The sequence below is a fragment of the Equus caballus genome, chromosome 2 (genome assembly GCF_041296265.1).
Source record: "Equus caballus isolate H_3958 breed thoroughbred chromosome 2, TB-T2T, whole genome shotgun sequence".
Classification (NCBI taxonomy): Eukaryota; Metazoa; Chordata; class Mammalia; order Perissodactyla; family Equidae; genus Equus; species Equus caballus.
In genome coordinates, this window is record NC_091685.1 from 103,295,770 (window position 1) to 103,322,422 (window position 26,653).

The 26,653-nt window shown below is 35.7% G+C and overlaps 1 long non-coding RNA gene across 4 annotated transcripts in view; it reads right to left on the bottom strand.

Moving 5' to 3' along the window:
- Window positions 1-12,291: 12,291 nt before the first annotated feature.
- The window catches only part of LOC111770384 (uncharacterized), a 76,932-nt gene continuing 62,570 nt past the window's right edge, over window positions 12,292-26,653 (bottom strand). Inside the window, exons 5-8 of one of the 4 annotated variants that reach the window (XR_011430767.1) lie at window positions 26,381-26,465; window positions 14,094-14,166; window positions 13,594-13,713; window positions 12,297-13,086 (exon numbers count right to left, since the gene is read on the bottom strand). This is a non-coding gene — a long non-coding RNA (uncharacterized lncRNA). Of the gene's footprint in view, window positions 13,087-13,593; window positions 13,714-14,093; window positions 14,167-26,380; window positions 26,466-26,653 lie in introns of all 4 variants that reach the window. The other 3 variants (XR_011430765.1, XR_011430768.1, XR_002803642.2) reach the window with 3 other exon arrangements.

A 26,653-nucleotide genomic window follows, 5' to 3' on the forward strand; every position in this document is an offset into this window, starting at 1 on the left:
TAGAAGAATCATTGATAAGTGAAATTAGGAGTTCACTTTTGGATATTTTGAGGTATTAATTAGTCACTAAGAGGAAATATTCAGTAAGCAATTGTAATCCATGGATACATGACACATGTACCATATTCAAAGGAAATATAAGTTAAAAATTTCCAGTGTATAGATGGCATTTAAAAGTCATTAGAGTGAATTAGATAACTAAAGGAGAGAGTATGGAAAGAAAAGAAAAGAGTTTCAAGCAAACAGCACTAGGTGAGTCCAAGGATAAAAATGAGAAAGTATCAAAAAAGACTGAGAAGGAGGGAACATCAATGTATGAAGAAAACTTAGAGTGTGTTGTCCCAGAAGAAAAATGAAAAAAAATGATTAAGGAGGAGGAAAGAGTGAGGTAATTGTGCAAAAGCCACTAATAGATTAGTATGATTAGGGCTCACAATTAACCACTAGATTTAACAGTATGGAGGTCCATGATATTGATGAAAGCATTTGTGTTGGGAGGTGGAGAACATTCTGAATGGAGTAAGTTATAACACAGAATTGGAGGTGAGAAATCAGAGACAGTGACTATAGGCAACTTTTTGAGAAGTTTTCCTGCAAAAGAGCAAAGAAATAGGGTGGCAGCTATTAGAATTGGGACTGATTATGCCATGGCCATGATAGCAAGTATATAGCAGAATTTATCTTAAACGAATTTAAGTAATCAAGAACACATTGCCTCAGTGAACATGCTTTTGTAAACCATTCAATCTGTAATATCCCATTGCTTCTAAATGTCCTCCAATCAAGACTACATTTCCAATAAACTTGCCTGTAAGTGACAACCAGTCAAGAACAGTCTCATCTGAATGAGACTTCTCCAGATGGTACCCACCTACTTAGAATCCAGAAAATTCACCAAGTCCTCATAACCATTAACCCTATTAAAGCCTCAGTAACCTTCTCTGCTCAGAGAGACTGCACCTTATGAGCATAGCTCTCTATTACTATAGTAAGCAATAAATTCAGCCTTGTGATTTTCTATTTCAGATATTGAATGGTCGTCTCAGCATCCTTTGATACTACTGTTCCTGCTACTAATATATCTCTCTGTTCTCTATTTGCAGCCAACATGCTTGAAAAAGTTACTCACCCTTGACATTTCCATATTCTTACATTCTCTTCCCACCAGTGTTCTATCACATGCTAGGTTTTCTTTCTAGATACTACATTTTCAATTAAATTTCTTTTATTCTTCAAACTTGGCTAGGGAGAACCCCTGGGGTACAAAAAGACCTTCCAAGGAATTTATCCCAGCATGCAGAGCTTTAAGGGAATCAATTTCCAAATCAACTTCTATTTGTACTTACTCTTTCCTTAATGACTCTGCTAGAGAAGGCCCTCAGGAGTAACTCCCTATCTTCACCTGACTAAATAAAGCCTTACTTCTCACTCTTCCAGAGATTTAACTTGGTACATTTCTCAAGAGGTAAAACTCTCAAATAAAGGGACAGTTTTAAATACCGGTGTTTGAGAAGCCTACTCCCCCAAGCCAACATAAACTATCGTGAGAGTTGTCATTTCCCGTGTTATACATATAACAGTTGAAAGGGAAGCATGACATTCAGGTACTTGGATACCCAGTTCTATCTCCAGCTTTGGGAAGTTCTCAGATATTATTTTGTTGAATAAACTGTCTCCTCCATTCTTCCTCTCTTCTCTTTTCTTCCTATCTTCTCCTTCTGAGATACTCATTATCCTTTTGTTGCTTTTCCTAATTGAGTCGGATATTTCTCATATATTTTCTTCATATTTTTACATCTTATATCTCTCACCTCTTCCCCTGAATCATTTCTAAATTTCTATCTTTGAGCTTGTTAATTCTCTCCTCCATTTGGTTTGCTCTATTTACAATGTTTTCTACTTTATCTTTTATCTCATTACTTGTGTTCATCTCCAGAATTTCTGGGGGGGGGGGGGGGTTTAGAGTTTCAATCTCTTTGGTGAAGAACTCCTTCTGTTCATTAATTTTATTCCTGAGTTCATTGAAATGTCTTTCTCAGTTTTCTTGTAACTCACTGAGTTTCTCCATGATAACTGTTTTGAATTCTATGTCAGTTATATCACAATCTTCTCTGACGTGAAGTTCAGCTTCCGGAGAGTTGTCGTTCTCTTTCTGTTCTACTATGTTACTGTAGTTCTTCATGGTCTTTGATGGGTGGATCCTCTGCTGGTGCATTTGTGGTAGTAAATACCTTTATTATTTGGGTCAGGCTTTGCTTACTTTGATTCTGAGATGCTTCTTGAGAGTCTGCAGTTTTCACCCTCCACTGCCTCTGCCAGAGGCATCATCAGTGCCCTTCTTGTGCTGCTTGTGCCTTGCTGCTTATGATGTTGCTGCAGTTGCAGGTGTTGTCACTGGGGTCTCCAGGCACTTCTGTTGCTAGAGGTCACCCGGGTCTTGTGTTCCCTTGCTGGCACTCCAAGGGCTCTCCATAGGCTCAAGTACTCCTGCCCTATGCACCACCTGCACTGCTGCTCCTGGGTTATCTGGCGGTATGGTGGCACTGCTTCCAGGGGTGCTGGATTCAGAGGTATTGCTGCTGCCACCAGGGACTGGGGGTCTTGGATGCAGGACCCACTGTTGGTAGAGTCAGTCTTGGGGCTGCTGCCACTGAGGACTGGGTTACAAATTCTGCTGTGGCTCCTAAAGCCTCAGATCATGAGTGCCACTTGTCACTGCTGGGAGAGGGAGAGGGGCTGAGCCATAAGGACTACTGCTGCTTTTTTTAGTTTCTGGTCTCCAGTTCCAGTGAGCTTTTTGAAACTCAGGTCAGGGCACCACAGCCACTCTGGGGGTATTCAAGTTTTGGATGCTGTCCCTGCTGCTGGAAGGACGAGCCTCTACTGCTGGGAGAGGAGGAGGGGGCTAGGTCATCGGCACTGCTGTGCTTCCTGCAGCATCAGGTCATGGGTGCCACCTGCCACCAATGGAGAGGGCAGGGGCTAAGTCAAGAGTGCTGTTGCTGCCCTTGCAGCCTCTGCTTCCAGCATGCACTGGTGTGGTTTTTGAAACATCAGGTCAGGGTTCCACCACCACTGCCTGGAGTATCTGCCTTTTGGATCACTGCCAGTAGGTGAGGGGGAGGGCGCTGCTCCCCTAGTTCCACTGACTCCTGGAGGTCCAGTCCACCTACCCTCAGATGTATAGATGCACGGGTCTCTGAGGCATTCTGGTGTGCTATGCAGGGAGTCCTTTGTTGGTCAACGGATGTCCTGCAGATTGTGACTTAGATGGGGAGACAAAGGGAACAACTCACTCTGGTATGATGTTGACATCACCTCAGTGATTTCTAGAGATAAAATGGTGTAAATATATTTATAACAAATTTTCACTGCATTTTCTTTTGATATTATTATTAATTTCATTATTATTATTAATTATAAAAGCAATGAAGACTAGTTTTGACAGGACAAATGAGTAAAATGTTGTACAAAAATATTAATAATCTCACCTTCAATTCATTCCCTCTGACCTACCTTCACTAGTACTGCCTCTTCCATCTTAATCAAAATTAAAATCTGGCCATTTTCTATATCTATAGTTCTTAATATTTATACACATTCAAAGCATGTATACATACAAATATTTTAAACAAATTTTTAAAAGAAACGTCAGAATTTAGAGAACATTCTGTAAGTTTCATATTATAAATACACATACATGCACACACACATACGTGTGTCACATTTCCATGTTACTACATATCCATACAAATATCTAATTATTTTAATAGCCTCATAATATCTCAGTGTAGGATTATTAGTCAGCTTTTGCAGCAAAAACTAATAAACACTGAATCTCTGTGTATTACAACAACATAATTTATTTCTGGCTCACTTTACATGAAAGCTGCAGTCACCTGAAGCTCTGCTCCAGGCTGTGGGTCACTTGCATTTTGTGTGTCCTGTGTATTGTCATTCTGTGACCTGGGCTGAAGATTGAGCCCCTGAGATATGCTGTCCTCATAGCAAAGGGCATATTTACAGAATGCTGAGCCAAATCACACTTGGTCAAGACCAACAATGGGGCATACACGGATATAGCACAATTATTTTAATCGTTTCTCTATTACTATGCATTGAAATTATTTTAGGCTTTCACTCTCTCTCTCTGTCTCTCCTTCTCCCTCTTCCTTTCTCTCTTTCTCTCTTGTGGTTTTTTTTTTTTTTTTTTTCTTCTGTTTTCTTTTTACCAATACAGATTCTTTAAATATATTTCTTATGGTGACATGTTTCATTCCAAAGAATAGATTTGCAAGAGCATGATTACCTGATCAAAGGTTTTGGCAAGGATATAATCAAACATATACTACCAAATTCCAAAAAAGTTGTAGCAATTCCAGCCTTTAATGTTGCCAATCTAATCAAAAAGAATTTTCTTGTTTCTATGTTCCCTTCTCTCTTAATTGCTGCCTTATATGCCATTTGCTCACTTTTCCAAGTTTTCTTTCTTAATGATTTATAAGGACTTTATATATTGATGATACTTATAAGTAATAGGATTAGCAATTATGGAACATTTACCATCTGCTATGCATAATACTGAAATATAACTTCAAATAAATCTGCAAGCTATGTATGTGTGAATGATTATCCCCATCTCAAATGAGAAAACTGACTGCTAATTAATTTGTATATATTACAAAACTAATAAATTTATTTATGATGTAAACTTATGCAGACTATCCTAGAGTCCATTCTTTTAAATTAGCATTATACTATAAGTTGCTATACAATTTTATTGGCATAACAATCCAGCTTCGGACTTATGTTATAAATATTTTCTCCAGCTTAGAGTTTTATTTGTTTCAACTTACAGAATGTTTACAGAAAATTTACTATTTTTAAAAGTTGAGTACAATCTACATATCTTTTTTTTTTTTTTACTGAGGAAGATTAGCCCTCAGCTAACATCTGTGCCAATATTCCTCCACTTTATATGCAGGTTGCCACCACAGCATGGCTGACAAGTGGTGTAAGTCCATGCTTAGGATCTGAACCCATGAACCAGGTCACTGAAGCAGAGCATGTTGAATTCAGCCACAATGCCACGGGGCCAACCCCACAATCTACATGTCTTGATTTTACGCAGTTCCTATAGTTATTGAATAGCTTGTTAATTTGTTTACACTTAAGTTGTAAATCAATTTTAAATTTACTTTTGTACTTTTTAGTTATGTTCTATATTTTATTTCAAATATACACACAATTAGTCCAAAGCATTTTTGTATAAACTACCATTGTTCAATTCAATTGAAAGGTCACTTTTAGTATGTATATATTTTTAATATTTATTGATTTCTTTCATATATTGTAATGAATTAGGGCATGTTTTTCATTTCTTACTCCATTTAAATATTTTTCTTGGGAATTACTATGTTCCTTATATGAACTATAAATTATTTGGCCCATTTTTTATGGTATTTTCTCAAAATTTTGTATAAACGTAATTATGTTGATTTGAGGAAAATTAGATATTCTTATGATATGAAATCAAGTGATTCAGGAATATAATATATTTCTGAAATTATTCCTATCCTGTTATCTACCTATAAACATAAAGATTTAGGATGATTTTAATTATTTGTTTATTTTTTACAAATCTTATCTTGATATTTTGTAATCTATAGACTAAATTAGGAATTTAACCACCATTAACACACTCCATGGAAATTTCTTACAACAAGAAAAGAAAATAGGTTAATTTGTTCAGTTTCTCTTTCTATTTTGGTTAGAAGACTGTAGTTTATTACTATTTATAACTCCTTTTTTTCGACTACTCATTCTGTAACACTCTTTCCTCTATCTAGTACCATAGCTGGTTAGAGTTTTCTTAGTTATAATCCCAAAAACCAAATATTTTAGAAATAAATATAGCCATAATCATTTGTTTCATTTTGCTATTTGGTAGTTTTTTTGGTTAATTGATATAAACAGATTTACACATATACATGATTTCTCTTTGTTCATGCTCACGTTTACATTTTTAATTGATAGTAGTTGCAAAAAATAGTATATTTTCTTTGTATTTAGGGCAGATTTGACTTATAAACATAATCAACTTTTATTCCAAGGCATTATTTTTATGTGTCTTTGAAATTCCTACAAGTAGATTACATTTTTCTCTGTGGAAGGATGGTAAACTGTGGCCCTGGCATCTCAGGTGGTAATTAAGAGAAGATGGAGAAAAGAGATTTATAAAAAAGGTTGATAGTTGCATGAAGTAAAGTAGATACAGCATTTCCTTCTTTTTTCTTTTTTCTAACCAACTTAAAAAATTACACAGTTTGACTCTTTGCATGTCTTGAGAACAATAAGCTGTCATGTTAGAGAAGACTACTGACAACAATGCTGACCAGACTGCTTCTTATTCAGAGAAAATAAATTTTAAAAACTTGAGAGGACAAAAAGTGCTACAAAGTAAAGTAAGCAGCAGTGGGGAACACTGGGAAACAGGCTTGGACTAAAATAATTATACTCATTGGGTACTTATTTTTTTTTGTTCAACATGAGACAGGTGGATAACAAAATTTTGCCAAAATATTTTTTCTTTTATTTCATCAGTTTATGAAATAAAAATATGTAAATAAATTATACATTCAGAAATCTGATTTTTTTAGTTAAATTATTTCAGTTAATCAAGGAAAAAAGAATAGCATTTAAATATTCAGGCACCTTTGTGAATTATTTAACTTTATGATAGATGTAAGTATTCCAAAAATATAATATAAAAATTTCAAGGAGATAAACATTTTTCTCTACTTTTCCCCACAAATTTTCATATGCCATGTCTATATCCTTGTTATTGCAATTTTCATAAGAATTTTTATTATAACCTCATTTCCCGTTTGGGTTGTAATTTCTAAGCTACAATGCATGTACACACACACACTCACACACACATGCAAATATGGTGTCAAATGTAGACTGACTTCCCTTAATGAGCTTTTAAAATAGCATTATCTATTTAAATCACCCCCAAACTATAGATCATTTTGATTATTAGTTTTCATTTAGATTATATTACATGTATACAATTCAAATAAAAGAGTGCAGGTTTTATTGGAGAAGTGCGTATGATAAACTTTACTATAAAGAATATTTATTCTAAATTACCCAAAATGACGTGATAGTGAACTAATTTACTTCAAATGGTTTAGTTAGTTATGCATAGTTTACACAATTAAATATGGGTGGCTTTGGATAAGATTTGAAGAGAGCACACAATTATATATAAATTTGACATAATTACTATAAATGAACTGAAAGGAAATTTGCATTCTATGTAGCTAGATATCGAATGAAAGATTGCATAGAACAATTAATTGTTACCATAGTAATTGTAAAATTTTACCAGTTTTTGACTCACTGAGGCTACCAAAAATGTGATGATACAAAAGAAATGTGGACGGTTCAGTTTTTCTTATATTGATTTTTCTTTATATCTACAGACAGAAACCTATTACTTCCTTCCTATTTAAACAAGGTGATGTGAAAATTAAGTGCCATGATTAAGAAGCTCTGATACCTTTTTTGCCATAAAAGCAAATAATAGGATGGTACTAAATTCTATTGATGCAGAGTTTCTTTTTAAATTTATAACTGTTGTTACTTAACTTTCTGTAGTAAATTGCTTTTCTTTAGAACATAACTCGATAAAACAATTCTTAATTCTTCACAAAGTTGTAAAATTGTTTCAGTTGCTTTTAAATATTAAATGATTCCTTTTCTGTTTGAGACGTTAAAATATTTCTTTTAATTCCCCAACATAACTCTGAGTTATCTTGGGAACAGTTAAAATTGCTTTTAACTCTTTTAAGTTGTTTGATTGATATTGCTAAAATGTGTTCCAATACTCTGTAGTTTTATTATTTTTAGTAAGTGCAAGTTTTTCCAGGATTTCTGGATGTTTTTAATGGTTGTGCTGTTAGATATATATCCTTTAATTAATGACATCTACATTTCCCCATTTCCAAATACTTAATTTTTGATAATCTAATATGAATTATCTGTACTGTATTACAAGTTTTAACCTTATGGAAAAGTTTTTTTTTAATTAAAATAATTTTTTTTTTATGAGGAAGATTTGCCCTGATCTAATATCTGTGCCAGTCTTCCTCTATTTTGCATGTGGGTCACTGCCTCAGCATGGCTGATGAGTAGTGAAGGTCGCACCCAGGATCCAAACCACAAACCCAGGTGATGCAGTGCAGCATGCCTAACCAAACCACTACACCACGGGGCCGGCCCCACTATGGACAATTTTTAGATAGATATAATTTGAATTTAATAATTTAAAATGATTGGATATTCTGATCTTTGAAAACTGACCATACAAAATTTATCCATAAGCATCTTTCTCTACCTTATATAGAGACAGCAACAGTTGCTAGTGGATTTTATGTACTTATAAACTCTAAGGATGGAGAAAGATGAATGAAGAATTTCTTTTATGTTGTTTCTTACTGCAATTATTAAATTCTAAAACTATCGGTAAGTCTGCAGCTTTTGTGCAGCTTAAAAGTATAGTACATTGATAAATGGTAATTTGTTTTTGTTGTTTCATATTCCATTTATTAAATTTCTAAAGCTTCCTTTAAAACAGTGAAGTAAAAATCCTATAATAATGTTTTAGGTGAATTTAATAAGCAGTGATTTTTTTTCAGACAATGATTGCTTTTGAAAAAGAAAATCCTGACTATGTTTTTAGTTTAAATTCGTTTTTAAGAATTCTTTTGTTGGATGAAAAACACTGCTTTCAAGATGGGTTTGTGCTTATAAAATTACAACGTACATATACCTATATTTGTTTTTGTGACATGAGCTTTGTCAACCTGGTCAACAAAGCTGACTCTACTAAGGACTCTGCAGAAATAAATCCACACTACTCAGTAAAACTGAGGGCACTCGTGTGTTCTTTCTACTTGGGTCCCTCAGCTTGTGTCCATATCCAAAATGCATACAATATTTTCTCCATCCACATCACTATTGTTTATTTTCCTATGACTTGTATTAAATATAGAAGGCACTTAACTAAGATAGTGGCAATTAATGGCTTTGAAATTGAGTCCCATTTTACTAGCATTGGCAAGAAATTGCCCCTTAGGTAGGATAAATCTAGATTATTGAAGACATTTGTCAAGATCAATATCTAGAAAAATACATATGATATTTAATAAATTGATAGATGTCCTAAAATAAAAATAATGGAAATCTAGCAGTTCACAGTCCTTTTCAGAACTAGACTGAAATTATTCATTCATATTTAATAACAAACTAGCCCAGGAGATACTATTATTAAGTAAGGTATTTTGAAGAAAGTGTGGAATGCGTATTTTTAATTATAACATGAATATAAGTAGTAATATAATAGATGAGGAGCATAAATTCAAAAAAGTATTATCTTTTGCATAATTGTTCTATATATAATATAAATAAAATTATTTATAGTTAATTTACACTAAAATCACAATCACAATAAGAGCTAACATTTCAAGGCTTACTGTGTATGTCTATTGTTCCTTTCAATTTGTAAGGATTAAGTATGTAATTCTGAAAATAATGTTATGAGATAGATATTAATGTCATTCTCTTACAAATGAGGAAATAGAGGCACAGAAAGGTAAAGTAATTTGCTTAAGTGAAAGCTGTTATATATTGGAAGTAGGAGCTGAAATGAGGCAGTTTTGCTCTAGAACAAAACCTCTTATCCGTACGAAAATGGATGCTGAAAATTAATAATATGAATGACATTGAAAAAAATCACATAAACTAATTTCAAACTAACTAAATTAAAAGTTAGATTAATTAATTAAATTTATCAATCTGATAACACTATGGAATTTTCTCTGTGTGTGTGTGTGTGTGTGTATGTGAGGAAGATTGGTCCTGAGCTAACATAACTTGCCAATCTTCCTCTTTTTGCTTGAGGAAGATTGTCACTGAACTAACATCTGTGCCAATCTCCCTTTACTTTGTGTGTGGGATTCTGCCACAGTATGGCTTGATGAGTGATGTGTAGGTCCTGGCCCAGCATCTGAACCTGCAGACCCCGGGCCACCAAAGCGGAGCATGAGAACTTAACTATTCCACCACCAGGCTGGCCCCAGGAAAATATTTTTTTATTTGTAGAAATACAATGACTAGATTAACCAGTCAGATATTCCCTTGGGTCCAGACAGGGTCAGTTATGTAGATTTGTGAAGTTAACAACACAAAGCAACATGAGGGCCAATATCTGGATTGCAACAGAAATATTCAACAAGAAGTAAACTTGGAGAGATAGAACAGAATCCAATTCCAAAGCCAGATCAAGATCATGATCCAGAGGTTCAAGTGCATGGCTTGTAAAAGCTGAGATAAAAGGTAATCCTGTTAAGGGGGCTTTACAGGTTTTTAGAACTTACTTTTATTTTAAAAGAAACAAGCTCTTAATTTTCCTTACAGATTACTTCCTTCAGCAGAAAGAATAAATGATTATGAGGTTCACTATTTCCTAAATAAAGAGTTAATTCTTGACCGAGAGGAACTGTTAGAGGCTGAGCAAAAATAGTCTGTCATCCTAGAATTTCTGATGGCCAAAGAGAGATTTGGGCAGATCAGATATACAGATTCTTACAAAGGATGGTATGACAAAGTTTATACTAATGAAAGAGATGTCCTTCCATGGTTGACGGTGTGCTCTGACCAAAATGATGAGAGTCTGTGGTCAAAGGCACAAGCGGATTTTCTGCAAATTTGAATATGTCTTAGAGATATAGATGAAATAGTCAAATTTCAACTTATACTGTTCCCCAGTAATAGCAGCTGAAGGTTGAACTGGTTAACTTTCCTCCTGCAAACAAAGGAAAATGACCAATAAAATAGCTTTTAAAGAAACTTAAAGACATTGAAGATCAGAAATATAATTTCTCTGTGAACACTTGTAATCAGAGATAAACTTCATATATGAGCAAGAACTTGACATAGGCCCTGAGGACATGTGCTGGTCCTAGCTTTGGGGTGTGAGTTCTGCCTCAGCTTCATATTCCGGCTTCATGGGCTAAGAGGAAGAGAATTCAGTGCCCAGATTGAGGAAATGCGGGATCTTCTAAGGTATCCCCTGACACCCCTGTGTAGCTTGCTTGTGCCCCAGGGTGGGCTCCTCTAGCCCCCACTCCCTCTACATCCCTGTGAGGCTCTTCTGCTGAGCCCCAGGGTTTCCGCAGCCCCTGTGTGCCCACACCACCAGCTGCTGACTGGCAGTTACCTTCTCGAAGTCCAGGAAATTGATTACATTGTAGGAATCACTTACTGTTATCATGTTAACTTTTATTGCTCTTTTCTTATATATATCTTTAAAATCTTTTTTTGTTTGTTTTTACTGGAAATTTCTCCTCACTTTTTGAACAAGTGAAATGGTTTTTCATTCTAAAGAATCTCTTCCATTATTCATTAACCCATTTACTGTAGTATCTTCTATCACTTTTCCATTTCTCACCTAAACTTCTTATCAATAGCTCTTGTTCCTCAGTCGCTTGTCAATACACTTAAATCTGATTTTCACCTGCCAAATTTAGTTCCATTAAGATCATTAATGTGCTCTTATTTTTCAAATTCAATCTGGTATTTTTAATTCCTTATTTTAATTCATCTCTTTGCCAAATTTAAGACTGTTTATCACATCTCCTTGAAATGTTTTATTCTGTGTGGTCTTTTGAAGCTGTATGCTTCTGATTGCTTTAGTTATATTTTTTGCATGTTTCAAACATTTATTTCTTCTCCAGACTCTGTCAATCGACCACTCGAAAGTGATTTTTTCAAGTCTATATTCTTTAAATCCAGCTCCAACTTTGTGGCCATATCTTTCCACCTAAAAGACATATACAGGGGCCAGCCTGGTGGCACAGTGGTTAAGTTTGCACGTTCCACTTCTCGGCGGCCTGGGGTTCACTGGTTTGGATCCCTGATGTAGACATGGCACCGCTTGGCATGCCATGCTGTGGTAGGCATCCCACATATAAAGTAGAGGAAGATGGGCACAGATGTTAGCTCAGGGCCAGTCTTCCTCAGAAAAAAGAGGAGGATTGGCAGCAGATGTTAGCTCAGGGCTGATCTTCCTCAAAAAAAAAAAAAGACATATACAAATTTTAGGATTCTTGCTTTAAAGTCTTTAACATCCTGGGATAGATATTAATACATTCTTTTTGAATGGTCACTTAGTACTTATTTTTCAGAATAACATAACTCAGAACAAATATTCTCACTACAAAATTGTATATTAAACTTTATCTTTATTTCCTCTCAAATAAAAAGTAATTGTCGTGTCTCCACGAGAAGGAAAAAAGAAGAAATTGCAGAATAATATGGCTCAACACCATCAATGATTCTCTTGCTCCTGTGTATCTCGGACAGAGGCACCTCGCTTTCACTAGATCCTCACACTGCAGATTAACGGAAAAAAATTAAAATCAAACAGTGTGGGAGAATACGCAGCATGAGGAGAGATTGCCATGTTTGGTGTATTTGTTTTCTATTGCTCTGTAAAAAATTACACAAATCTAATGCGCAAAACAATACCCACTTGTCTCACTGTTGACATGGATTGGAAGTCTGAGCACAGTGTCGCTCAGCTGGTTCTCTGATAGAGTCTCTGAAGGTGGAGATAAAAGTGTCAGCAGGACTGTGTTCCTATCTGGAGCCTGAGGAGAATCTTTTCTCATTTCACTCCAGGCGTTGGTAGAACTTAGTTCAATGGGGTTGTAGGGCTGAATTCCTTATTTCCTTTCTGGCTGTCAACCAAGGATCATTCCAGCTTCTTGAATTAGACTGAATTTTTTGGTCATGTTCCCCTTTCTCCATTCTCAGAGTCAACAATGGTAAGTCATTTCCTCTCATGTTTTAAATTTTTCTGACTTTTGCCTCATCGCTCCCACCTTCCTCTTCTGCATTTAAGGGCTCATGTGATTGTATTGTAAACAACTCAGATAATTCAGGATAATTTCCCAGTTTTAAAATCTGATAGTTAGTAACATGAGTTACTTCTGCAAAGTTGCTTCATAGTAGTACCTAGGTTAGGAGACAGAAAGTTGAGGGGACATCATTAAAATTCTGCTCACCCTATCTGGCCAAATTCCACTCTTCTAAGATCAGTGGTAGAAAGAGGGAGTTTTCAATCTATACTCTTTAACAAAGTGGAAATAATAAAGGCTGAAGGACCCCTGGGAACTCATATCGTTCTTTTTTGGATTCGTGTTTCCAGAGTACAAATCTAATTTGCCTAAAATTTTTTTCAGCATTAAAAAAAGACTCAGTTTGCATAACATGAATGTCCCTCAAAACTTTTAAAAATTCTTTCAAAATCAGTTTTGTTGAAAATAGCTGTACAAAAGAGCTGATTCAACTAAGTAATGATGTCATATTTAAAGAAGAACATAAATTATATATGCATCCCTTCAACTTCCAAAAGCTATCTATGTTTTAATGTCACCTTTTGCAAAATTATGTGCATTTTTCCTCCTTATGCCCCAGGATTCATTAACTCATTAACCTACTCCTCTAGTCCTTTGTACATACCTCTCTTGATTTAGCATGTACTTCAGTCAGTTACTTGTGCAATTTTATTGCCCATCAGAGTATCCTTGAGACCGTATCTTCATCTTTTAATTACTCATTGTTGAATAAGTGCATTGAGTACTACAGAGGATATGAATGTTGGAGACATATTAAGACCTGGATATCAGCTTTGGTTCATTTGCCTTCATTTCCTAAGAACATATAAATAAATGATCTCTATATTTAATGGTGAGTGTGAGGAAATGAATGGAAATATCTGAAACATGGGGACTGATATTCTTACAGATTTTTGTGACATTGAAATCTGTTAGCATGAGACTGTGATAATAATGATGCTCCAGAAAAAACAATTATCAATCACTGCCATGTAAAACTCCTGCTAAAAAAGATCTAGCTGTTCTTTATTATTTCAGAAATTGAAGATTCTTAGAGGAGACAAAATATGATCAGAAATTTAATATTATGTGTGTGTGAAAAATCCCTTCAAATAATCAGCTTACATATGATGATTTCAAACAGCTCCGTGATGTTGCAGCCCGCCAGTTGCTGGTGAAATCGTAAAAAATCAATCTACTGGAAAAAAGAAGAAGATATATAGAAACAAGAACAACAAGGGTGTTTACGAACCCTGTAAAGACTGAAGGAGGAATTTTCAACAACCTTCCCCCTCTCCTCCTTACAATCCTTTGGTGTCTACTTGCCAACCGGGGCTTACAACTGCTTCTGTCACATGTACTTGCTATTTTATAAAGAATCCTCCTGCCTTAATTTCTTTCCTTCAGCTATCTGTTTTCCTCTAGTTGATTCCTGTGTGAGGCTGACAAGAGGGTTGCGATAGGATGAATCGAGGTAGGAGGCTGTGAACAGGATTAGCTGTCAAGTGCAAGCTTGGGACTACTGGTCAAGGACCAACTTGGTTGGACCTGGGATGACAATGTGAGGGAGAAAGTTACACTTTTCAGCTCAATTCCAAGTCCATAGCCCCTCAAAGCAGAGGCTAGAGTGGGAATTACCTGACCACGTGCCTTGGATGTCATGTGCAGCAGAGACGAGGATTTGAGCCCAGGAGAATCTGAATTACCTAATGTACTTTCCCTGATGCCAGGGTAACAGGTGGATGGCTCTAGGAGTTGCTGATGGCTGGCTTCCACCACAAGCTATTATAGACAAAAGTAAGGGTTTTCATCACTAACAGAGTGAACCGAGTCTGAATGAGTTCAGAAAATGTTTGCTACATTTTAGTTTATGCAATTGGAACCTAATGTACTATGTCTATTTGCATAATTCTCATGTCATATATAATGTTTTCCTGAAAATATGTGTGCAATTATGTATTGATTTCAAACCAAAGAGAAATTTATCATAATATTTGGCACTTTCACCTCTATAATCCTGCTTACAAATACAGTCAGTAACTTGGATAATATTGGCATCCATTTTTAAGATACAGAAAGAGTCATGGAATAATATGTATTTCAAATGACTGAATTAAAATCCCAGAAAGATTTTGGCATGTTGAGGTGACATAATGGACCATATAGGACGAAATTTAGCAAGAGTGAAAAGTCATTTAGAAACTTTAAGCTCCAGGCTAGTCTATAATCAAAAAAAAAAAAAGAAAGAAAGAATGAAAATAAAAGAAAAACAGGAAAGAAAGAAAAGAGAGTGAAGGAGAAGAAAGAAAGAAAATATTAGCTTACAGGTAATATTAAAGTAAAGATGGAATCTAGAATAAAAACATTTAGAACTCTGATCTATAGCAGTTTTCAAAGTTACAGCAGTATTGCAATTACATCTTGACCATAATTAGCAGCAATGATTATTGAATTCTGACGAAAGGAACCAGCATAATGAATATACCCAACACATCTCACGAAAACTATCTTTCTGAAAGAACCAGTTGAGGTGTGAAGAATTTTCTGTCATTCAATTTAGAATTGGTTAGATGTCCACTGGCCAAGACTTTTTTTTTTCCTGAGGAAGATTAGCCCTGAGCTGACGTCTATGCTAATCTTCCTCCACTTTACATGTGGGTTGCTGCCACAGCATGGCTGATGAGTGATGTAGGTGTGTGCCCAGGATCCGAACCTGTGTTCCTGGGTCACCAAAGTGGAGCATGCTGAACTTAACCACTATGCCATGGGGCCATCCCCTGGCCAAGATATTTTTAAAAATCATATTATACTTTATTTTTAGACTAAATGAACTTTGGAACATATTATAATTCTAATAATGAATTTATGATTCATTCATTACTTAATTCAGGTATACAGATTCTTTGTGAATATATAGTTACTTTCATGCTTTTGTTTGACAGGTGCTTATTGGGAAATATCTTTGAGTATGTGTTATTCCAATTCAAGTGGATCAAGAGTAATAAAAGAGGCAAAATGTCTGTTATTATTGTGATAACATTCTAATGGAGGAAAAAATGCAAAAAATACATGTATATATAAATAAGATAATTTCAAATAGTGATTAGTGCCATAAAGGGGAAGATACACATAGAATAAAAGGCTCTGTCTGTGTGTTGGAATATGTAGCTAATTTAAATAGTATTTTCAGTGCTGCTTTCTTGAAAAGATGAAATTTGAGGACTTGGAAGAAATCAACCAAGTCAATTACTGATGAAGAGAGTTTTTAATAAAAAGAAGAGCAAATGATACAAAGTCCGGAGAGGAAAGTCAGCTTAGTGAATTTAACGAAAATCAGAAGTCTTGTGAACAGAGCTTGTAGATGCGTCAGTTATGAGATAAGGTCAGAAGAATCTGATCATATAGCACCTTGTAAGCTATGATTAGGAATTTAGGTTTTCTCCCAAGTGACTTAGAAAATCATTAGAGAATTTCAAGTTGGGGCACCTCAAGAGTTAATTGTAAGCAAGAAAAATCACGTTGCTTTGTAGAGAATGGATTGTAGAGAGCCAATAATGTAAAATAACAAACGGGTATACTGGGAGAAGAAAGCAGGTTAGATAATGATGGTGGCAATAGAGATGCAGTGAAGGGAATGAAGCTGGAGTATGTTGTGGAGGCAGAAATGACAAGGCCTCGTGAGGTCTGTATGTGAGTGATAAAGGGAAAGAGTTATATGAAAGAGTGCGAAGTCACGACTGGCAATCTACAGAAGGCTAAATTTAACCATAAGACTTTTCTATGACCACGCTAAAATAGGAAGTGAAAAAAAGAAAGAAAAGTATAAATAAACGGATTGACTTTATCGTGGGCTGTACCAATGGTGTCAAAAAAAAGTCTCAGAGAGTCAAGATTTTATAAGTGCATATATGCTGTAAAAAAAAAATAGAAAATTATGAAATCCATGCCATTAGATGTGGTATCCAGAAGGCAACAATGAAGTATGACATGTTAGCTCTAACATCCCCTGGGAGACCGAAGTTAAGAAGACAGCATTCTCTTACATTCTTCTGATCCTGTGTAAAAATCATACACTTGTGGTTTGTTTTACTCATTGCTACATGTTAACTTATTATATTAGGTAATAAAATCAAATTGTTGGAACTCTTTGAAACATCTGTTTCTCTTCTGATTGGTGGCATTTAGAGAATCTAAGCTTGAAATCCACATTTTTAAATTATGTCTTCTGAAATGACTTATGAATTGGTAGAAAAAAGGTTTTTATTTAGTTATCGAAGTTCTGTATAAACGCTGCTTTTAAGCATATTTTCTTGAACTTCTTCCTTTTCGTAACTTCTTTAAAGAGTATTTGCTTCTTATTCACTTAAGAATACAAGTTAAGGATTAACATATTTTCATTTAGTAAAGCGGTGCTCTTCAAAGTTACAAAGCTATGCATTTTTTAAAAATAATCCTTCCACTGTAATAGTACTGTCATAATTTTCTTAATTTACTACTTTTTTCTTATCTACAAAGTCACTTTACATGCTTCCAAATTTAAAACTTGTCATTAGGTTTTACTTAGCAGCTCCTTAACTCTAAGAGCTTTCCTGTTAGGAGATGGTAATAAACCCATAACCTGGCCATGTTCTTCTGTTGTGTTTTCATGGTTCATGGACCCATTGAATATGCTTTACTTCACTTGTTGGGTAATTGTTCCCTTAAATTCTTTTCCAAGCTAAGCTCATGATTCTATTTATCTGAAACCTGGAAGTTGTCCATATTCTCTTGTGCCTGTTGTCACCATCTGTTCTTACTGAATGGCCACATCCCAATAATAGTTTGATAGCAGTCTCTGAGGACACGGGTAACATCTTGATAGCAACAGATAATGGAATTGGAATCTTCTCTTACCCTCTGCAATTACTAAAAGAACTACTTCAGGCAGAGGAGTCACGCTTAGTAAGTTTCAACTTCTTTGCTAGAGGCACATCTCCCTCTTTGCTCCTCAGTCGTGCCTCTACATATGGTCACAAATCCATCGGCACAATCAGCTTGCAAAATTGAGGAACAAGTAAACTTATTGGATGGGAGTCACCTAAAATTTTTGAAGCAATCTGGCCACCAAATGGCAGCCATCTTATCCAAGTCTATTACAATTTCTGATGACCTTGAGACCTACAGTACCTAATAAACATGAGAGAGTGAAAAAATTAATTTGATCAAGTTTTAAGAGCACAAGAACTTTTACACATCCAAGAAATGTAGATTGCCTATTTCATCACAAAGTTCACAGAAAATTTTTAAAAGTGGTAAAGAAAAGAAAATAGAATTTAGTGAGAAAAAATCGAAATATATGTCTTTCTACATAATTCAATTACCTTTTATTTAAATTCATTTTCGAGGGTACATTTGTAATTGATAATGATTCTAGTGGCAATGTTGCATAGCTGGCTTTATTAAAGCTGTTTTACCTTGGTGAAACAATTCAAGCTAATGTGCCAAACGAAATGTAGCCTAATTAGTACAAATGAAGGAAAGGAGGCAATTACCCAAGAGGGAATAATAAGCAAGGGACTGATAATGTGAATCTAGACAATACTGAAAACGTCCAGCCAGGAAGCAGACAGCTAGATGTGCTCACCTATTATTCAAAGCACACCTTGGAAAATGAGGGTTTTAATTCATCTTTACCTTGATTTCAACTTGGATTTATTTACCCAGGATTATGAGCTTGAGTTGATGTTTTTATTAGGAATTAGTATGATTAAGAGGCAACACAAATTTTAGCGGAAATCTATTATGCATGTTATCAAAATTTTCATTAAATATAAGATAAAAAACATTACAGTGTTCTAAGGGTATTAGACACATTAAGATTTCAAATGTCTAACACAACAGAAACCTACTATTTATTATAACGTGGTCTATATTTAAAGAAAACAGAACAAAAATATCTACTTCAACTCATCTCACATTTCTTGAAAAATCTCTGATATTAGCTCTTCAAAACAAAATATATCTGAATGATATATGCAATATATTTGAATAAAGGCTCACTTATTTGTCCTTTTATTCACAGTTAATGATTTGGGAATTCTTCCTCTGTGATCTAGAGGAATATTTAGAAGCAAGAGTAGAGAATGAGAAAGGTGGAAATAGTTGTTTGGGGTTTTCCTCTACCTGATATGTAAATCATGCCTATTCGTGTATGGGATATCGAGGGACACCAAAGAGATGAGGCACCAGCACATAACAGACACTGAAAACCTCCAGTGCTACTTGTTGTCATGGTGTTAGAAGGAAGGTGGAATTAGTGAGAGACTTGACAATACATTCGACGTCTGTAAAAGCTGAGAAGTGTTCATTAACTCTAGCTCAGAGTAGGATGTTGCTTGCTCCCACCGCATGGTGAACGTCCTGCAGTCAACGCATTTCTAGGACTTTGCTATAAGTGAGCCCCACCTCCTGTATGTTATCACTGGATCTTAAAAGGTCAATACTACGTTAAGACAATTCCAAAACCTCTTATATTAGTAGATAATCCTGGAAGTAGAGAATTTATAATTTTTGACTCAACTGTGTGGGAGTTTTTATAAGAAACTCACACATTTTTATTATATTAGAAAATACACAAGAAACTATTTTTTCTCATCATTCCCCTATTTACACTGGTGGAAAATAATGGTCATGAGAAAGATAAAAATGATGATGATGATAATAATGACCATAACTAAGGGAAAGTGAGACTGTCCATTTAATCGATTAATTTGGGAAAAATAAACTGAATGTATTTAATCAAAGCCCTTTCTTTTTTGTCTCCTGGAACCTAGCAGGTGCACTGGGAAAAGGAGATCTTGCCAAATCCATGTTATTGGTCTTTTGTGGACAAGTCTCTATAAAGGGAGTCCTACCCACATCTAGCACACATAAATAAATGGATAAGTCTGCCTTTCTGAGAAGCAGTTGTTCCATGTCCTTTAGCCTTTATTAAGAAGAAAAGTAATAGTTTGGCTTCCATATGCCAATCTTAATTCCCATATTCTTCATTAGAATTTTGGCAAGAAAGAGATATGCTGTTTTTTGAGGGCCTTCAGAGATCCCAATTTTTGGTGCACAGTCGACGCATTTAGATATAAAATAAGAGTGGATATTAGGAGAGCCATTAGACACATGAAGAAGCTTTGAGTAAGTGTGGGCCATGTGGCTTTTGAGTTTGGAATTCCATGTGAAGGCAAGATATTTTGGACCAGGCAGTTGATAGAAGCTAATATGTAAAGCGAAGAAATTTGACAGATGTGCAGTGGATTTTAACTGCTGTGGACTCAACACAGTTGAGACAGTGACTACAATCCCTACTGGCCTTGCTCTCATTTGAAAGGCTCCTTCTAGGGAAAGAGGACTATAGTGGCTACAGCAAATGACATTTTGGTTATGATGACCTAGAACAAGCGTGCACAGGCCTAGCAGCATTCGGTCTCCGATGTACTCTTCAGCCTTAGTAAAATCTTGGAGCTCAGGTGAGATTGGACCTTGTGAAAGTTTTGCTGGCTATAAGGGTAACTTCAGCAGACACTTTTCAGTCACACATCCCTCAGCACAAGCATAAGCCTTTCGCGGGAGCCCGTGATCCGAAAGATTCTTGCTGCTGGAGCATGACTTGAACTACATTTGATACATGTATTTGGACAGAAAGAGCGTCGGTGCCTATGTGGGAGCCTCAGAGTGCAGCTTCAGCTTTTCCTAGAGGATGCAGCTGAGCAATGTTTTGATTATAGGGCAAATAAATTTCTCATACATAGGACTTTTTAGCTCTTGAGGACATAGCAATATTTGTTGCTATTAAACTACAAGACAGCTGAGTTCCTTGTGTACCACAGAGCACAGGATCTGCCTGTAAATTATTGTTGCCAAGGCTGGGCGGGATGCACCAGTTTGGTGGCCCAAAATCCCATTATGTATTCAGAACCAAGGAGGGAACTGTGAAAGCACTAGCTTTGAATGCCTGTGGTTTCTTCAAGGGCCCAGATTGGAAAATATTGCAGAAGCCCCCTCATAAAGCTTCTCCAGGTTCTAGGACCTTTCAGCACTAGGAGCTAGCCTTGCCACAGTGCATAAAATTTATGAAAGCTATATTTCATTTTCTGGATAAAATATTTTCTATCATTTAAACATGGGTAAGATTTCCAGAATCTTTTCTGCTTACTTTCCACAGTGGAAAAATTTTATCATGTAACTGCTACTTTTCCTGACTACATGACACTTTAGTCCATGTATGCCTTAGAATAAAACTTATAATGTCCTTTCAAGTACAAATAGCAAGGCACACAAAATTCTTCTTATGAATTGAAATGCAAGAGAAATAGGATTTTACATTAGTAAAGCAAAAAAGTTAAAGTGCATCCCTAATTGCTTAAGACATCACCAGAGAATGACATATATTTAGGTTATTATCAGGAACATGAAATTGTAGGAGATGAATATTAACTTGAAAAAATTAAAACCAAGTTAACTCCAAATATTTTCTTTTGATTGCACTGCTAATGGATAAATGTGAACCGATTTGAGTAATTCCTGAACGTATATATACATTTCTAAATTGGAACAAGCCAGAATATGAATAAATTTGCTGAATTCATTCTCAAATAAGATTCTATTTAAGCCCTGGCATTTTATAGAAATATTTTTAAATTATACTGAAATGTTTTGGTTGAGAGGTAGCAGAACCAAATCCTAATACGTTAGTGATCTATTTGCCAATTTAATACAGAAACATAGAAGTGCTTCCGTGTGCAAAAGATTTACTCAAATGTAGATATTCTCAGCCTATTATATGTATATTGTAGCAATATAGTACTCAGAGAAATAGTGTTTTCAAATTTTCAATATTGCATAGTTGCAGGTATAATAAAGCACGTTTGCTATCGTAAAGTACTTTTTGTACCCGTTTTCACAGAAGTTAACATTTAACCAAAAGCTACTTTACTTCTGTTTGTGGAGAAGTAAACATTTTACAGATAGGATGTCTGAAAATAAAGACTGTTTACAGCTATTATTATAGCCTTTGTTCTCAGATTAGTAGTTGCCGGTAAGTTTATCTTACTTTTGTTTTTTTTTAACAAGTACTTGTAAACGATGGTTATTTGTTTAAGTGAGCTCCTGCTGTTCTGCAAAGACAAACAATTAATTATTCCCAACCCCAAGCACTTTATTGTCACTATAAAAATACACAGCACTTTCCACTTTCATTGCCTATATTTAAGCCAACTTTTGATAACATCACTTTTTACACTGTAGAGAACCACTGTGCCAACTGCAAATTATATTATAGCAACTTTCCATATTCTGACTCATCTTGACGTAGAGTCACATTCATACATGATAGCAAACATCTCTATTAAACGGATCCTTTTCCTTATCACACTGATAAGGAAAGACTATCATACTGTTTACAGTGTCTCCTTTAAATATTCAACAATATCAAGACAAAGAGACAAAAATGTGACTTGTATATTATAAATTTTCTCTTCGGTTAAACCATGCAATGAAATAGTGAAAAAACCTTTACCCCTGGAAAAGCATGAGGTGCAAGTTAGCTTACACATCTTTATGCCCATTTATATTTACGCTTTTATTGAACCGACCTTGTGACACCGCTTCTTTACTGCAGCAGCTTCTATGTGGTTAAACCAAAGAATTGACCAGAAAAGCATATAGAAAATGAAATTTTGCCACATGACATGGAAAGCACATTTACTCCACATTTAGATTTTAAAAATTCCACATGCAAAAGACAAAAATAGCTGGAATCAAGCAGAGATATGCTTACACAATTATCGCAAAACACAGAATTTTCAAAGTTAAGTTGGATATTAACTAATTTACAGGCCTGGATAAGTGCTGTAAAAATCCAGAGTGTTCTCATACACTTTGATTTCTGCCTCAAAAATTTCAAAGTTGGCTGCTACAAATCAGGAAATATTGAATTGAGATCTCTGAAATTTACCAAACAACAATTTAGCATAGTGGAAAAAAATGCCAATAATTGCATATAAAAAACACAAATTTTTTCCCATGGGGACAAATGTGTGTAAACAGTTATCTACATGTTAATTGCACATCTCTGTATATCGGACATTTACTCTTGTGGAAAAAACACTCTACATAACCTATGTTCTGTATTTTTATGTGGCATTTATGGTCCTTAAATATATGCTAGAAGAGTTACTGAAATCGCATATGTGGCCAGTGACATGTGCACTGTAGGGCGGGCAGATCAGAGAGGTTATTAAAGTACGAGTTCCCCAACCCGTCCTACGTATCCAGGTGCTGATTGTGTGTGTGTGAAGCTGCATCAAAAATATCAGCAAACGTGAGAGCACGTTAGAGGCATTCAAAAGAAAAAACATCTTTGGGCATAGTATGCCAGGCCCTGGAATATTATTTTGGTGCCTGACTGAGTTGCTAATACTGCCCTATATTTTCTTTCTTCTTTGGGATAACACCATGAAAGGAAAGAGAGCAGTGTTCATAATGGAAGAAAAATACCTATGCTGATCTCTACCCTTTGGAACAAAGAATCATCATAATAGCTGAGTTCCCATTTGCTAGGGGAACAGCAGAAACATTAATTTCAGTTCCTATTCAATACAGGGGCTTTATGTGCAGTACACAGAAATAGGTGACTGCCTTAGGAAACAGTGTCATATGTGTCAAAGCAAGTGGGAGGAAGAGCTGTGAATGGCTCCCATGAAGGTACTGACTTGAATGCAATGCGTCTTTTATTAATGATAATAGAAGTGGGAAATGGTTGTGTGCTTCTAACACTAAAACTATTTTAAAGGGAAAAAGTAATTTGGGAGAAAAAACTCAGAGGTCAGATCATCAAAGTTTACTGCCCCGAATGCTTCAAGGAAAGGTCATTAAAAGCTACAACAAAAAAATATAAATGAGCTTTCTATTTAAAGAGACTAAAGTAAAATTACACCCAAATACAATATGTAAAGTCGGATTGGATCCTGGACTGGGAGGAGGGGCGGTTATTGGGGAAATTAAAATACAGACATTATTACAGGCGATTTTTGCTTTATAATTTAGGTATTATATTTTCAGGGTTATGATTGTATTGTGGTCATGAAGGAAAATGTTCTATTTCTGAGGAGATGTGAACTGAAGCATTTAGGAGAAGAGTCGTGATGTTCGCAATTTACTTTTCCTTGGTGTATATATATATATATATATATGTACACAGACACACTCACACACACACACACTCAGAGGCAGCCTTCATTTTGCACAGTTCCACATTAACTGAAACACACGTAGATCAGAATGGACTCCGAACTTTCCAAGTTTCAGTGGTAATTGAGATAAAACTCAAGTCACCATCTTACTGTGCAAAGTGAGGGCTGCCTACACATCAAAAGTAGTAAAACATTAGTAAAATACGAATAGTAGATTAGTCTAGTGGGGGGGATATACAGATGCTTAGTTTCTTATTTTTCAATGTTTCTGTATTTATAAAAAATGTCAAATTAAATAGAAAACATTAATCTTTTTGACCTACTTATATTCAGATAAAATCTGAAAAATTATTCCTGTGGTAAAGCACACAAACACACACACATACACACACTCTTACATGGGAGGATGAAAAAACTAAATAGATATTAGAGAAAGCACAATTATTACTAACTTATTTGAAGTATATCTAATACTTCATGAAGTTGCTATTACAATACTTTGCATTAATGCTTATAAATACTTTGAATCAATTAGAATTATATATAAATAAAACTTGTTGAAAGGTACTTATTCAAGGAGTCATCCCCAAATAAATAGTTATTTTATGAGTCAGTTTGAAAAGTGTCACTGTCAATTAGAAATGTATCATCAGGATTGTTTAAACCATGGAATTGAACATAAAAATTTAAAAATCATGTAGATAACAGTATCCTTGACATTTTTATCCTAAATATATCTTTCTACTTATAATACTTTATTCTCACTCTCATTTTCATCCTCACATGAGCACATACACATATTTGTATATGAAAGAATAATGTTACAGAAGTTAAAAAAATTAACTAGAATATAGGACCTGCATAATTGCTAAAAACAATGAAACCTATAGAAGGTATAAAGTGGTCATAAATGATTTTATATAACTAAATATATCAAATGTTGAGGGAAGAGTTAATAATACACTAGAGAATCCACGTAAAATTGTTTTATCCCAGCTTCGTCTAGTTAAATATGGAAATATCCAGCAAGATTAGGCAGAGAGGAATAAAACTGTGAAATTGAATCATGCGATGCACATGTTGCAGGCTAGTTCCCTGGGATGCAGACTCTGAGATGGAGTTTAGTGTGCAGGTTAAATAATCCGGATTCCCCTTGAGATCAGCCCCTCTGGAGGGAGGGGGAGGGAGCAGGTTTGAACAAAGGAAAGATTGAGTTGTCCTGCAGGCTCGACAGCCTTAGATAAACCCATTATGAACTATGCTGTTAGAATGAGCCCTTCAGATCTGACCTCAGGTTGGAATGAGAGGACTTGGTCTTGAGACTAGTACATAGATCAGTCATTAGAAGTGAGCTGCCCTAGGAAAGGATTGTGACTTTGGGCAGGGCAGCTCTGCAACTACGGAGATGACAGCTAACAGTCAAACGGGGGTGCCTCACAGCATCCCTTATTTGCAGCTCTTGAATCCACAACTTCATATATGATTCAAGTGGACTCTGTCTGGAGGAATTCTATGAGAGGAAGATTAGAGGTTTGAAAAACATCCACTGCTGCTGCAGCTGACAAAGACTGACATTATTTCTCTCCTTCTTTTCTTTTGGAGGAAGATTAGCCCTGAGCTAACATCTTCTGCAATCCTCCTCTTTTTGCTGAGGAAGACTGGCCCTGACTAACATCCATGCCCATCTTCCTCTACCTTATACATGGGACGCCTGCCACAACATGGCTTACCAAGCGGTGCCATGTCCGCACCCAGAATCTGAATGGTGAACCCTGGGCTGCCGAATGTGCGCACTTAACCACTGTGCCACCGGGCTGGCCGCTCACTCCTTCTTTATCCATAAAAGCTCCCCCTCATCCTCAGCTATCAGCTTTGCTGGTCTCAGTGACTCACCCTGTGGTATCACTTAGATGCTCATTGCTAGGCTCTGAGCCCATGGTCACGATGCACAACTCAGGCCAGAATTGCTACATTTGCTCATTTACTGTCAAAATACAGCAAGGATATAACAATGGATACCCAAATGAATCACCTGTATGCAAAACAAATTCCGTCTTGAATCCTTGTGTAACAGCAGCCTAACTCCTCTTAATAATCAAAATCAATTATCTCTTCAAGGTTATCACTTATCTCTTCGTGCCTGATGATCATTTGGCTCAAGTATCCCATAGTAAAAAGTGACACTCTTACCTTATAATTGGATGGGATTCTTCCCGGGTGTCCTGGATCTGTTGGAAGTGTTCCCCTTTGGGCAAGACTTCCAACCCTACAGAACCTAGAGTTAGAGATAGAGGAAGCACAAATTTCCTCAGTGGGTTATTGAGAGTGAAGGTAAGTGGGGCCAATCCTGCTTCAACTCTTTGGCCTCCAGACCCCTGGTAGAAGATGTCCATGCAGTAACTTATCCCTACATGGCCAATAGGTATGAGCAAGGAATAGTACCACAATGGGGACTGAATATTG